This window comes from Caloenas nicobarica, chromosome 6 (assembly GCF_036013445.1).
Source record: "Caloenas nicobarica isolate bCalNic1 chromosome 6, bCalNic1.hap1, whole genome shotgun sequence".
NCBI classification, from domain to species: domain Eukaryota; kingdom Metazoa; phylum Chordata; class Aves; order Columbiformes; family Columbidae; genus Caloenas; species Caloenas nicobarica.
The window spans coordinates 4,143,622-4,160,151 of record NC_088250.1 but is presented as its reverse complement, the minus strand read 5'-3'; positions in this window follow the sequence as shown (position 1 = coordinate 4,160,151).

Below are 16,530 nucleotides of genomic sequence, written 5' to 3'. Positions count from 1 at the left end.
AAGGAGGGACAAAACTGGCCTGCCCTTTGTATCTTTGCTTTTTTTCCATGGGATGAGTTCTGCCATGAACTTTCTTCCATGGCTGGTCACCTTCCTGGCATCCCGTTTGTTCAAGCCATCTGCATTTCATTATCAATTACATATAGTCCTTCCTTGAAGCATGTCACTACAAATGTCAAAGTCTTGTAGCATCCTTATCTACAGAGTGATGCACGTCAAATCTGCCTTATCACAATCTGCCACCAGGGCTTTTACATGTGTAACTTTCATTATAGTTGACAAGAGTGATATATGCAAATCTACCACATAGCAAGCAAAAAACCGTCTTTTAAAAAAATAATCTGACTTGTGGAAATACCGTCTGTGTATTACAGTGAAACAAAGGCAAGACTGAAACAGCAATAGCTATTAGCAGTCAAATATTATATGCCAAAATGAAGATTACTAAGTTAGTTAGGTCTGTCCGTGGTCCATCTTGGGCCAACCAAGAAGATGTCCCATAATTTCAGGGTTCAGATTATTAGATGGACAAGCCAACAGCCATAGGGGAGGGCAGCAGCAATACTGTATCACTTGACTTGTTACAGGGCAAAACATGAAAAAGACAATCAGAGGAGCTCAGGAAAGGATCTGGTGAAAATCTGAACCAATAGGTAAAATTTTGTACAGGACCTCAGAGGCAGTGAGCTTGATTCATCCTGTCACCAAACACCCACTCAGAATCAACACGCCACGCAGGACTCAGGCCACAGGAATGCTTTTACTGGCAAACATGTATGTAACAAGGCAAAACATACATATCAAAGACAGTGAAACTATCAAGCTAGCTGCTGACTAAAAGTGTCCGAATTTGTAGTCGGCTTAGACTGAAACGACGAAAGTGGTGTCGGTCTGGTGCCACGTATGTGGGAGTGCATCACTGCACACTCTGAGTTTACAGGATATGAGGCAGTAAGCGTTTGAGTACCAGCAAATAGAATTAGGACAGGAGCTCTAATCTATTATAACTATAAAGTGCCTGGCTTTTTTCCAAGGCTTGTAGACATGAAGTTTCCTTCTGCGTTCAGTTCCTGCAGGCTTCCTGTTCCTCTCAGGCAAGTTTCAGAGCCAGCTCTTCATTTATTCCTTTGTAAATTCAAAATAATTCAGTTGGGCCCTGACACATCTGCAATAATTCAGAAGGGAGCCTGACTAGAAGGATTTACCCGCACAAATAAAGGTGCAGAATTTTAACTCTGAAAGTGATCAGCTAGCAAAATAAACTTTCAAAAGAAGTGGTGGTATTTCTCTGTTTCTTGATGTTTTAAAATCAGCCTCAAGATGTATTTCTGGATGTTATGTTTTAATTAAACACAACTTTTTGTCTTCCAAGCAGAGACAGGCTAGAGAAATTCTATATTCCACCTGTTTAAAGAAATTAAATTAAATAAGTTAGTGTATTAAACCTTCCAAGTCACTTAGGTCTAAGAGGGGAGGCAAAACATAATGGAGACTCAGAATGAAGAACATGCAAGGAATATTCATAAAAGAACCCACAAAAGGCCAAGCAGTAATTTGCTTGAGAGTATTAGTAACACAGTGTCTGCATTTCCAACAGACACAATTTTAATAATAAAAGCAAAGAGAGACTAGGTTTGCATCAGGTAATGCAATTCCATTCTCAGTCTCTGTGTGTGTTCCTAGCCCTTCCTAAATATGTAACAAAGTGCATTTCCAAAGACAACTTTCAGTTAAGTGTTCAGATGATACACAATTTGGAGATTAAAATGTATATTTTTCTTGAAAGTGAGTAACCTGAATTCAACAACACATCTGAGTAGTTTATAAATCTATTAATTTTTTTATGTTGAATCTTTCAGATTTCCCAGAAAAAATACTTTGAAAGTACTATCTAAATCATCTTTACAATTCAGCTGTATTTGTTAAAGGGATGAACACATATGAGCAAATTTCGGAGTCGCGTATCTGAAATAGATATTTTAATCTTGAAAGTCCTGTTACCTAAGAGGAAAAGTGATTACATTTTCAAAAGCAAAATTGGGACGCTTTTGCATTGGCATGTTTTAGTATTGTGAAACGTTTCTATGAAAGAGAGAGGTGCTTCTTGTAAAAAAATGAGTATATTGAACACCCTGGAAAACCTTAGGTGTAGCCATGGTATATACCTTTTTCTGAATGACTATTTCCGGTACTTTAAGGTCTGATTCAAAGTTTTCTCTAAGCACTGAAAAGTCCTGCGAAAATCTGCTCTCTGAAAAAGAACAAGTTAATAACGACTAGGCTCATCTGCCTTTTCTCTTACTTCCAAATAATACCCGTCACAGCAGGGACCCGTTCCACTGATTGGTTTATTTTGTGATAAAGACAGAACATTGTGCCTTAGGCAAACATGATATAGCCCCTTATTTAAAAGAAAGCTTGATGTGAGAAAACGAGATGTGAAAGATTTTGTTCCTGCACAGTGAGAGTTCAACATACAGAATCTAGGCTTGTACCAACGTAAAATTTCAGAGCATATAGGCCTTTTAATAGAGAATACCACCCGTATGTTGAATTGTACCGTAGTTCAAGAACGGTCCTATTAATTTGGGCAGCATGATCTCAGTTTTAAGGCTAGAAGAATCTGTCATGTAAAGTATTTATTTCTGAGGCGTTATAATGTATTCTTTGTGTATTTGAGAGTTCTTTACTTTTCCCTGCATTGTTTCTGTGGAAGACTATAATCACTTGGCTGATTTTGTCAAGACCTTTAATTGTGAACAGAAAATTATGAAATATGCTATTTTAAAAGTATTCAGGATTGCAAAGTTCAAGTTGATTAATTTTGTCTCAAGCAGTAATGCCCGTTCGCTGTTTAGGAATGGCTCTGTGCCCAGGTTATTTGTGCTCATGTATGGCATTTCTCATTGGTGGTAGCCAGACAATGCTTGTTCATGCGAGGACCTCCTGAGTAGCAGGAAAAGGCAGAGCGTTGAGGAAAGTGTCTTTTTTTTAGTATTCTCCAGAAGATGCTTGGGAGAAGCTGAGATGAGAAGTTAGAAAATAGTAGGTCAAAGAGAGTTTTCTCTCTTTCTGGAGTGGGATTTGTAGGATTGCTGAGAGCTGTTGGGACGAAAGCAGGTTCTAGGTAGCTGGAACTAAGGAGCGGGGTAGACAGCTCGTGGGCAAGTGGTTGACGAGAGCATGATTTCCCTCCTGTTCCATAGCACTTGCTTTTCAGGACCAGTCTCTTCGATGACAATCTGCTCTGTCTCACAGTCTCCTTGGAGGTTTCAGGAGAGGGCATTACTTTGCAGGTCTGTGATTGGAAGCCACAGCATGTGGAAGGCCTGCGCCATGAGCCTGGCTTCGATCCGTGGGGCTGGCCACAAAATGCTTAACAAGGCACCGGCTACATCAGGCTGAGAGAAGCCGTTGTGTGCATGTTCTAAGTTACATAGCAAGTTTCGTTCTGAGTGTTTTGACGGTGATATTTAAGAAGCTGCATCTGCAGTTTTTAAAATAGGATGAGTCTTAAATCGTTAAATCAATAAGTTGACATAAACCAAAGGCTAGAGCTCTGCAGAATAAATGATCTGTACTAGGATGTCCTATTGGGCATTACATTTCAGCACAAAATTCTTCAGGGCCCAGTGGTACTTCTAGAACTGAATTCTGGGACAGTGAAAAATGTACAGAAGAAGCACGGTAAATTATCTTCTGTGAGTTACTTGTCACAGTACTTGGCAGCTGTGTATTTTAGTTCTTGCAGACTGCTGTTAGGTAGGAGCGTTTTAGGTTGCTGCAAAGTACCATTCTGCCAGGGGGTCACAGTGGCCAAATTGCCTATTTCTGTAATATTTCAGGTGTGTTTGTCATGTCGTTACTTCCCACCTGCTGGTAGAAGACCATGCTGTAGGAAAACAGGAATCAAAAGAACAGCTAAGTACTGACCCAAGAGATATGAGAGAAAGCAGGATAAAATGACAAAGGCAAGATGCAAGATCAGTGAGACGGGATGGGGGGTCACAGCAGGGAGGTTAGTGCAGGGAATCTGTTAGACAATCCGGGTGTCATGTTGTGCAAATAGGCCAGCCAGGGAAGTACCTTTGTACCAAATTAGCACGGCGAGGAAGTGATGAAAAAAAACTCCGCAGCCGGTCCTGCTAATAAGTCTTATCTCTGATCTTGAAGGGCTTTAACAGTTTACTTTCCATGCCTGTATAAGCCATTTGTGCTAGTAAATCAGAAGTGCGTGCTCCATATCCTGTTACCTTCAGATCTGCCTCAATAGCCACAAGCTGTGTAATGCCAAAAGACATGGCTCTATCTTAAAAAGAAAAAAACCCCTGAAGGTCCTTTTGATCTAAATTGAATCTCATTCAAGTCTATGTCTGTGGCACACAACACACGCTTCGTGGCCTTGTTCCATTACATTCACACCGATGTCCTGCGGTTTCCTTGTCATTTTTTGCAATCAAGTCACATGAAATATATTATTGTCTACCTTGTTCTGATAATCTCGATACCACATTTTCCTGTTGCACAAACATCTTTTTCAGGGTGATTTCATCTAAAAGTTTAAACCCAGCAGAAAGGAAGCAAAATGTGAGGGTTCTTTTTTTAAAAACATCCTACTTCACCGCACTGAGAGTTTGTTCTAACTGGTGCATCCTAAATTTAAGTGTTGGGATCAAAGTAGGGTAGAGGAATTAAGTAAAGAATTGGACCATATCTTCTTACAGTTCTGACACTGTCAGTATCCTTCCAAACATATGGGTTACTTTGATTTTAATTAGAGTAGTAAATTTATGCCCCTGGTACTCCCACTCAAGAAAATTTCTAGTAACTGGCTGTGGTCACCACACTGTTCTTCACTTCTCTCAGTTAGAAAACATAACAGGTTGCCACAGCTAAAAACCAACATCCATGAGTTGTCCCATGACGGACAGCATGAGTTAAAACAGAAGCAGCTCTATAATGCAAGTCTTTTGATGAGTTTCAGCTATTCATTGGAGGTAGCATTGATGTCACTGAAATAGTGACTCAGTGTATGTGTTTCTTGAGTCACCTGCGCTGAAACTGGCAATGTGTGTGCCAGTAAAGCCCACTTCAACTTTGGTTTTTAGTGATCTGAGCACATTCCCCTCTCCCCCATTCTAAAACTACATTGAGACTATCACCTGATAAAATCAGATTGAGCCTTCCTGAGAAGAGAGCCTAGACGAAGACATCTACAGATCTCACTTCGTATGAAGCCTTATATAAATATATAAAGCCACACAAATTCAAGCCAGCACATCCACCACAGCAGCTTTTCCTCTGTTTCAGCTGAGGTTTATGTCTCCTAAAGAGCATATGGTAGTTCCCCTCAGTGACCTAAACGTGCACGTGTGAAAGGAGAAACTACCACCAAAAGTAGCAAATGGGAATGGGGAGACACAGGTATAGTTGAACTAAATGCCCCATAGCTGTGAGTAGTAGTACATTCTACTGTAAGTGGTAGTACGTTCTAGGTCCGGACTGCACTTGAGCAACCAGTTGAAGTCCTTCAGACAGCAGCACTGAAACCAGCCTGTAATCATTGCCGGTAACAACTGACAGCAGGACTAGAAATCCTTTGCCTCTGCTCTGGGCTCCATTTTCTGCCACTGCCTTAGAGCTACCAAGGTCTTAAAACTTCTTCTAGAGTCCTTCCCTAAGGAATGGGAAAAAGAGAAGGGAAAAAGGAAAAGAAACTAAGAAAGGAAGAGCCTTCCTTTTACCAAAGGAGGCTATGTGAGTGTGTTAGGTATCAGAAGAACCTTGAAAAAGGTTATTAACAGATGTAGGGCAGTGACATTTTCAAAGCAGATGGAATTATTAGAGTGCAGAGAACAAGGTGCCAAATAAAAGATTACTGGGGAAGAGCATTGGCTCTTTTTACCTTCAAGAATTGTAAAAAGTCAACTACAAACATGGACAGGGTTTACATGGTTGAAACTGCTACAGCTGTAAAAGGAGTAAAGGAAACAGAGAAGAGGGAACGTGAGCTGGGTTAGACCATGTGAGACATTAGTTTTTCCTTACTGATGATGTGTTGTTGCAATAGTAAACAGCAAGTGAAGCTTGCAAGCAAGTAAATAGCAAGCGAAGTAGCTGGGGTGGCATGCTAAATTCAGCACCTGGGTGGAAGTCTCGGAAGCATATAATGTTTGGACGGGGATGCTTTCAGGAGGCAATATAAGCGATGAGAGCTTCTACTCTATTCTGTCTAGCAAAGCCTCTGCTGGAGTTTGCCCATAAATCATGAGCTCAGGTTTTACAATCCTGTCAGTTACGGCCTTGAATGTCTGACATTCTTGGAAAGAGGATTTAGTGGAAATACACTGTCCCTACAGCTGGAACAACATCTCCGAATAAACTGCTTTTCAGATCTCCTGAGGGAGATAAAAAATGGGCATAATTTATGCTGCACTGCTATTATTCATCCCTTCAGGAATTATTATTCCACACGAGCAAAGGTAGGACAGGTAGGCTAAGTTGCCTGAGATATTGCTGAGCAGTGAACAGATGGCTGGAAAATCTCTTAACAGTGCTTAAATGTTTTCCAGGGATGGAAAACTAGCCCTTATTTTAAGTAATTCTATTGAGGGGCTGCTCATGAATTCGTCTTCACCACAGAGATTCACAAAATTTCTATCTGGTGCAGATACATGGACATCGTAGAGCAATGGCAGGTGGGGAACTTTTTATACATGGGTTATGCTCCATACCCCTTCAAGGAAAGAACAAACGGTGTTTATTCCTTATGTAGGACAATTTGCATTGAGTTCCTGTGAGTTATGCTGACATCAGAGAAATAAGGGCAAATAAGGCCATTATAATACTCCTTCTTGGTAAGGTAATGGTCAAGCTAAATCCTGCATCATCAGAAAGCCTTTGAATTTTGAGTAAGAATAGTTATTGGTTGTGGTCAAAATTATGAAGATCTTTCCATATACCAGAACTATTGCATGGTACGTCCTTCAGTGGGTTCCTGATGCGCTCTGATGAATGTGATGTGTGTAGGCCACATATCTGACAGCTTGTCTCAAAAAGCTGTACCTTTTTGAGAAAAAGCCTAGAGATTGCCAAGCAATGGTAGGACATTTTGCATAAAGTGGATTCTGTCCTCTCAGGGAAGTGTTTGCGTCTGATGTAGATAAGAAAAGGAACCCTAAAAGAAAAAGAATAATTTAGTTTCTCTTACACATGTCCTCCTAAACCCTTTAGAAGTGAGGTCAATAGATGTGGCACCCACAATTTGTGAGGAAGAAATAGCTGAGATAAAAGAGTAGAAACTTTCCCACAGGTAATAGAGACTTAGGTGAAATGTGGCTCTCAGTCACCATGGTTTTGAAGTGTATGTCAAAGTCTGAGCTAGAACTGTTTCAACTCTTACTCACCCAGGTTAGAAGAGAAAAAGCCGCTATGTAAAGGTCCCTTCTGTGTTGCTTATCATCAACTTTTTACTGCTGAGAATGCAGTCGATTACATGGACTTAAAATATGATGTGTCTCCCTAGCAGGGATGTTCCAACCAGCATTCACTGATGAAAGCAGGGAATCTGAGGGCAGAAATTTCCTTTGCAAGGGTGCAGAGTGACCACCACCGTTAATGGGTCCAGGTGGATCGTTTTTGAGAATGTTACCGGTACAAACCATAGGAGAAGTTGGCTACCCAGGAATATGGACACTGCTCAGCTCACTTGCACTTTATGAAGATACTTCAGTATGAAGAAGACATTTTTAGATGTATTTCCCTGAAACTGGATCTGGTGACTTGCTCATCCCAGAGCCTTCCATTCCAAGAGTAGATTAACATTGACAAATCTTATTAAGCAGCACTTCAGCCTGTGGTGTAAAATTTTTGCTGAGTCCATCCAGCACTTCCAGACAACCAAGGGCAGCGATCTTTGGAGTTAACAGATACTTGGCAGGCTCACAGTCCTCCTGCTCTGAAAGAGACAGCGATAAGTTTCTTTTATTCATATCATTTGGCTTAGGCAGTGCCAGGCATTTCTGAACTGTAGAGGAGTAAGACTTGGCTTTAGTGTCTTCATATAAACCTGTCTTTAGAGAGTAGCTCTTATTTCAGCCACTGGGGAGTTTTCAGTGTGATTCTGGTATTTTCTCCTTTGAGGAGAAGACCTTAATTGGTACAGGTGATGGCTGGGTACCAGCTGTGGTATAGTTTTTCAACCTGACTATTGCTTAGTCAAAAGACAGTAATCAACGAGATAGAAAAAATTTAGCATTGGGGTCATTAGCCTCACTCATCTCCCAGCTGTTTCTCCCCCTCCCTGTTTTTTTTACAGCCTTTTGTTACTCACACTTTTTATGTGCTTGCACATCTTTTTCAGAATGCCAGTTGGTGGTTTGTCAAAGTTATTTTAAAGCACCGAGGGCTTTTCTAAGACTGCGGCCACTATATTTTCCAAGGAGGAGTAGAACAGAGTTATTCTCCACCAGGTGCAGAACTGTACAAGAAATTCCAAGAAAGCCACATTTCTCTTCACCTTCATGACAGGTACTCCTGTGGCAGGCTCAGCTTGAAGAAGAGGTTGCTACCAGCCATCTTGATTCAGATCCAGTTGACTTTTTTCCAAAGCTAAGCACCTGCCAACCTGCAGAAGAAAGCCATGCTCTGAAACTAAAAGTCTTGGGGACAGAATCTGTTCTTCGTTGCATCCTGAGTAGTCTCTGAAAAGAAATTTGACAGGCCTGCTTTCATTTGGTTGCAGTCTGACGTTGATCCTGGGTTGTTTCATCAAGAACTGTGCACTTTAGGTTTGTAGAAGGTCAGTTTTTCACTGAAGTGAAGGTATTTTGGGCTAAGTACATGGCAGTCAGATTCCTGTGTTGTATGTATTTGTAGAGGCACTTCCATTCTCACCACTTTCACAAGCAGAATCCATCAAACCGTCTGCAATAATTGTGCTTATTTTGTGGCTGGGAAACAATCAATCATCACTAATGGCAATAGTCAAGCCTCCCACAAAAATTGGTGAAAGAATATTAGCAAAGCAATTCTTCAGGCAAAGGTTGCCAACGATCGTAAAATCACACCGTATTTTCAAGTAATGCCTAGCATTATGCACCATCTTTTTTATAAAGGAACTTTTACCATGGCTCCTGGGTGCTGTGACAATGATGGGAAAAGGGTATTTCCATTTTTAGTTAGCGCAGGAGATAGATTTAACCCTTCTGGTGATAACCCTGTTGTCAAACCATTTTCTTAGTCTGCTTAAGGGCTTGTAATTCTCATTTTAGTTTCCCTCAGACTTAGGTTTCTCACAAAAAGCAGCAGTTACCTGTTCTTTTTAGGGCTCTCCTGAGGACCAAGCTGTAATCCAGAACAAACTCCTTTGAAGTGCCCAAATCAAGGGATTTTCCCAAGTGGCACAGCATAAAGCAGTCCCCATGACACTTCTATACGCCTTTCCTCAACAACTTGTACACGTGCTTTTTCAGTCTTGCCAACAAAAACCCTAAAGAATTGGTCTGTCAGGAGCTCATCTGTGAATTCTCCTGAATTATCACTCAGGGAAGGGTTTTGTTTTCTTTGACACCTCAGATATCACCAAATCTGTGTCACAACTGAGGGAGGAATTTTGCAACTGATCTGACAAGTTGCATCATTCTAAATTAGCATAAGCAGCAATAAACCAGGCTATGAAATACATTTGTATAAGTAATGTATAGAGCAGTGTTTGTCTTTGGCATGTTGCTGGCACATTTTGAAGAGACACTTCTTCACCCCTTTCAATGTTATATAGTCACATGATGAAACTAAATATTCTGGGGAAAAGTGATATCAGAAGAATTTACTAGCATCTTTTCACAACACTGAATTTATGGGGGGTTTTTTAGTGGCCAAACTTACTGCAAAGAAAAATTTTCAACAGTTTGGTTGTTGGTTGTTCAGTCAACTTCACCAGTTTGCTGTGCTTCCATTCACGTACCCCTTCTTGCTGGTTGAACTGATTAACACACTCCCTTTCTTTTCCAAGGGTTGTACATTGTGTGGGAAATCCTGAGGTCTCTTGTTTCTGCCCGAGATGGAGTATTTTCATCGTGAGAAAGCGGAAGTTACATTTCTCTTCAGAATGACAAATCTTGTAGATTTTTAGCTATCCTGTAACCTTTGCTCTGATTCCCCAGGAGGGCCGTTTCCTCCCTGTTTTCTGATGCCTTCCTTTGTATATATGCTGGAGAGGCAATGTAAGTTTGTTACCTACTCTGACAAATGACATGAGGGAGAAAAGGCTTCTCAGAAGATGTGTTTTAACTTTGGCAACTCCAGATTAATTTGAGAGAGTGTCACATTATGATGATTGATTCTAAGGTATCCAGGAGGGAGGGTATAGGTTGGTAAAATCATAATAATACATTTCTTTGTTGGGTTTGGGCTTGTAATAAAAGCATGTGCACTGATTGTTTCCCCAAAAAAGAATATCCCTGGGGGCTAGAGGCCACAGTAGTTGAGCTTTCTTTAAAAAAGCCACAGGCACCCTGTCAAATTCAGGCATTCACAAATGGTCCAGCCAGTGTGCTTTAGAGATGCAGAGATACACAGAAATAATCTGTGCCTTGTTCTGGTAAGAAGAAAATTGCATGTTGGTCTCATTAGCAACTATCACTCTGTTTTGCAGGTGACAAAATGTGGGGGAAAAAAATCTGTTAAATTTAAAGGCCTTGAGTTTCCCTATAGCAACTGCATCACCATCTAAAAGCGAAGGCCCTTCTTTAACTCTGTCCTTCAGTGCATGACAATGCTCAGTGTTCTCTTTGTGTGAGTTACACAACAGCCCCTGTATCAATGGGGTTGAATATGTTTGTCCATCTGTGACAGCTGCCTGGGGGAAAGTGCTGTGTTTCAGGTCTTTAAAAATATAAATCTGTACCTAGCCATGCAGAGACATACCAAGGCTTTGTACTGGTAAGGCTCTGAATACTGTTTCCCTGTCCTGAAATTCTTCTCCTTTGCAACAAAAGATTTCCTCGTCGCTGATGTGATCTCTTTCCTGTTGAGGAATCAGGCCCACCTCAAAATACAAACATCCTGCTGGCTGCAATTGAGAACTGTGCTCTGCAGATCACAAGTTTTAACCTTGGGGCTCTGACGCCATTCTAGAAACTCCGCTGTGTCCCAGGCATTGTGCTGTTAGTGCCATAATATTCCTGCCTCCGTAAAGGACCAACGTAATGACGTTTTTTTCATAACGGCCAAAAAAAAAAGTGGCAATATGCTTTAAAGCCTTCAAACCCTGTGTCCTAGGGGGATTTGCCATTATTCACAGGCAAAGAATTTGATCTGCGAACCAAAGGCCCAGAGGCTTTACTTTTAGGCGCAGCAGATTACCCTCAGCAGTGTAGACTGCTCAAGTCTACATTGTCTTTCCCCTCATGAAACTGAAATAACGCCGGTAACTGTTAGAATGGGGCACCATGAAAGTATAGCTCTCCAACTTTGCGCCCATAAATCTTTTACCAGAAGCTGGTAGACATTGTTCATCCTCAAATTAGTAATTCTTCCCATTCTGGAATTATTGCAAAACAAACAAAAAAAAGGGTATCTCCTTGTTTCCTCATATACTCAGAATTGTAAATAATATAATTTTCAGACTTGTCCCAGTCTTTTATTTGGAGAATAAACCAGAAATGATTTTTTTATATGTCATCCAGCACAGACTGATTATAATAATGTATGTGTGCATACATGTGTATATACAATAGTCATTATATACTCTATATATAGTATTTATCTATATATAAGGCACTGATAATAATGATTTCTTTATCATCTGTAACCCTAGTACACATGGGTGGCATCAATACTGAAGTTTTCAACCATTATTCAACCCAGTTCTCAGAAGCCAAAACCGCATCTGCGTCTAAGCAGTTTTTAGAACAGCGGTACCGTCTACAAGTAGGACATCTCAAAGGCCACCCTGTGCTGTCTGCATCCTTCCCACCCAGACAGAACAAGGAGATACCCACAGTCATGGCTGTGGTTGCATAATATCTGGTGTTACTCACTAGCTTTGCTCACTGAGGACATCTTTCACATGTGAGTAACATACTGGAGATCCACATATGAGAGCACTCTTGGACTATATGAGAGTGCCACACATTAGAAACCAACCAAACAGGACCTTTATTTGATTGGGAGAAACCATCTCAGTATTGACCTGCACAGGATTTTGAAATTAATTGAGGTTACTGTGCCTTGACTTTTTCTACCAGATTATCCCAATTCCTTATTTTTGATCATTCTTATAATTGTGCACTGTGACATCTCCAGTCAGTGTAAGAGATGGTTGCAGAACACGGATTATTGACTGTGTTATCCTCAGTCCACTCTATGCCCTGTAATATTCTCATCCACAAAAAGAGAAGGTGTCTAGTGGACCCACACTGCAACATGCAAGGAAATAACTAGAGCAGAGTACTCTTATGATGGGGGCTGCTCTGTACAACAATTCTGCACAGCATCCATATTATCTGCACCTGCAGTTAAGTGGACTCCAGTTGCCCTTGATACACCCATCACAGTTTGTGCATTGTGGTAAACAGGTTTTGACACGTAGTTGTTTGTAGCCAAAAGGTGGAGGTCAAGATCAAAGCTGGATGTCGGTTCCCTATCAGCTCACGTGTAATGAGGGCACACTCACGGTGGCTTCGCAGAACACGCAGAGGTGGCAGCTGAGGTGACACCTCCGCGGCCGCTGCCTCCCAGCCAGGTGAGCATCGCCCTTTTCCAGCAGGCGGGGTTCAGAAGATGTGTAGAGGTGGGGAAAGCTTTTGTGATTTTATTCTATTTATACTCTGTGTACCAGAAGGCCTGAAAGGGAGGGGTCAGGGTATTGCTGTACCTACGTGGCATAAACCTTACTCACTCAACTGAGGAACCTCCAAATTAAAGGCAGAAGACAAATACAAAGGAGCAGGAGGGGAAGAATGAATAAATATAATTTAGCTCCTTCAGTTGTTTGTTAGGAAAAAAAAAGTGAAGATATATGTGTTTTTATTTGGCAACATGACAGACTTGTAAGAAAGAGCGGATCAATTCTATGCTCCTCAGAAACACTTCTGCATGTTTGATAGATTAAGTCATTTGATCATCAAAGTCTCAGTGTGCTTAGATGAAACACAGCTTTCAAAAAGGGATTTACTTTGTAGGGTTTCAGTTCCTGGAAGCTGCGTGGTTAATCATTCCTTTCAATATTACTAATTTTATCTTGGTAATATTGAAATTAATATTCTCAAAATACAGCCAGTCTTGATAAAAGATTCTAACCTTGTTGCTTCTGTGAAGATGCGTCTTGCTGAAGTTGCTGATTTTGATCCTGGGCTGTCATGAGGAGCTGGCTGGGTCTGTTCAGAAGGCAAACTGCGTGCAGCAGCACACGTTTGCTTTGAATACAAGCAGGGAGAGAGTACTGTCTTCTAGCAGATCTGCTTACTCTGTGCATTTAGGGTTGTATATGCTTAGTTTCATTATGAGAATATTTGATTTATTTCTTGTTGCTGGTAGCCCTGCAGAGCAGTGGCACACTGAGAAATGCTCTTTTGGCTGGCCTCGTCAGCTGAACTTCCAAACAAGGGCTTGATTCTCCACGTGTGAACTCACATTGCTGTTATTTTTATTTACTGCTCTTTACAAGCACCATTACCTGTGACATGTATCGCAGCCCTGTGTGAAGATCCTAAGCGTTGCTCTGTATATGTTCAGTGGACTCTCCTGGAGTCATCAGCGGGTGCAGGTGTCAGCAGAATGTGCTGTGGGCCCAGATCCACATGTACGGAATCAGAGACCAGCTGCTTTTCATGCTCTTTGCATTGTCTCTCAACCCTTTTTGATGTAGCAGAGGAAATGATGTGTTAGAAGTCTGTGTTGGGAAAGCGGCTGGTGTCAGAGACTCTTTTCTGCTGCCACTCAGCCAGGTGCTTACTACAACATCCCCTGGTTCACTTAGGCCCAAAAGAGCCTTCATGAGCATGTCCTGTCATATTTTTTTTGTCTTGCAAAGAGAAAATAATTTGGTTGAGTAGACAAACACAAGTTCCTTACATTTTGTGGGGGAAAATAGCCAGCAAAAGGTTTGAGAACCCCAGTTCTGAGCTTCCTCCTCCAAAATCTGGCCTGAGTAGCCTGAAAAGCCTATACAGAGTTCTCATGCTCCATAAACTATGTTCAGTTAAACCACCACCTTTGAAAGGCAATATACTCCCTCTTGCTCTCATCAGCTGGTGCTAACATCATTTCCACTTTTCTCAGTGTTTCGGACATTTTTCAGAAGAGCCCTAGGGCAGCAAACGAGCCTTCCTTCTCAGCGGGGGGACAGGGAATACCTCCTTGCAAGTCTTTGCACGATCCAGGCATTAAATCCTGCCCTTAATTCTGAGAGATGGCAACAAACTCCATAAGCTGCAGTGAAACTCATTCCTGCAATGTGTTGGGACAGAGAGTGAAATATCACTGGTGATGGATTTGCCAACAGTGTATTAAAAACTGGGAGGACTGATGCAAGATTTAATATGTGGAAGATGTTCGGTATTTCAAAGTTGTTAATGTTTGCAGTTTTTAAAAATGATTATGCTTGATGTGTGCAGCAGCTAAATCTTTGTTGTTGATAATCAGAGCTGATTTATCTCTTTTTAAAAATTGATCTCAAGCCATACAAGATCTTATGACTCCCAGGAGGAATTAAATAGCTCAGTAATGCTCATTTAGACAAAGTTCACCCCCTGACCTCTTCTTCATATCTCCAGCTCATACCTGTCCAGTTCATTTTGCCAGAAAAGCTGTTTAATCCTTCCCATTCCTCCCTCTTCTCCAACCAACCTCTCCCCACTGAACTGAACTCATAATCATAGAACATAAATACAAACCTTAAAATTTCATCTCTCAAGGAAATGGGAAATTTTTATGACAGTGGGTAGACTGCTATAGCCATGATGGGCTGGACAACTCGAGGGACTTCGGTATATAGAGTGTTTCATTGCAGTTAAAGTCAAACCGAAGGCAAACACTTGGATCCATCTCCCCAGTAAACTTTGTATGGGCAAAAGTCCCCACTAACTGATACGATTTACTTTTAACTGACGTGTACTTTTTCTATTTTTATTATTGCTGTATTCTTCTGCATGACAACTTATAGGTTCACATGCATGAGAGAGACTCTCCACATTGTAAAACACTTTATGAATAGCTGTGTACATCTTCAGTACAGATCGTCATTAATTTGTTTGCTTTACTCCAGTTTGAGAGCCTCTTTTCCCCTAGCCTTAAATAAACTTCGTAAAAGTTTGTAAGAAGTATGATAGAATTTAAAACTACTTGAACTTCGAAGTTAACAAAATACCCGCAGTAAAGGAAAATGTCCCACAATTTTTCATAGTGTCATTTCATTCCCAGTGTTATATATTAGGTATGAAATTGCAATCTTTAATCATTAAACCCCAAGACCATTCAGATTTTGGTTCATAATTCAGTCTGGGAAGATAAGCTTGCAAAATACAAATTGAGGTTTGGATTTCAAACCATCTCAAGATATGCTAGTGTTCAAATTATTGTATTCTTGTCATTTATCCTTCCTTTAATTTTGCAGTAGCAATAGTTGTCATCCTTAACATCTTTCACCTGTTCACATTAGATCATACCACCTGTTTAGCAAGATTAAGTTTGCTCAAGTTGTCGATTTTTATTTCAGGTCTTAACCTTCAAGGAGATTGTGAGTAGTTCTTTGTCGTACATGTCTATTTAGTTTGCTGACTTTATGCACTCCACACTGGCGGGGACTAAAGGGCATTATTGAGTGTAAATACATGCGGGGCGACTTACAGCAATGCTAAATCAAGTAGGAAGAAAGCATCTCACTCATACTGAATCTTATGTTACCTGTTGTATGACAGAAACTGGTTTTACGTGAACACTGTTGTTGGGGACTCAGCTCCTGGAAGAGCTCGAGCCAAAATACTTTTTCAGTCATATTCCCCATAAAGCAATTAGAAGACAAAGAGAGGGACAGGCTGTAGAACCCCTGTCATGGACTGCCAGAAATTGTAAAATTTCTGTTACAATCCTAAACAATTATGTAGCAAACAGAGAAAACATAGGTTGAAATTGTGTCTTGTAGTTCATTTTACCCTCAAACCTCTGATTTCCTGGATGTTATTTCGATGTTACTCATGCTTCTGCTTGTTTTCAAAGTGGATTTTGCAGAAGACTTGGCTGAAATATTCTTTCCCCCTCTCTCCCCCCCACTAAAATGGTCTTTTCCCAAAACTGGGAGTTTCCAAATAGTGTCTTTACTTTTTGAAATGCTGATGTTAGAATATCAGGCTTTTTGTTTACTCTTATTGACTTCTTTTTTGTTTTATTTTAATCCTTTCTTGTCACACAGTCAATGTACTCAGTTCATGTTACTTTTTTCTTTTTTTCCTCATTCTGCCATCCTTTATCTTCTTCCAGCTCTTTTTGATTTGGAGGTATTGAAGAATGGCAAAAAGAAACTGAAAAATG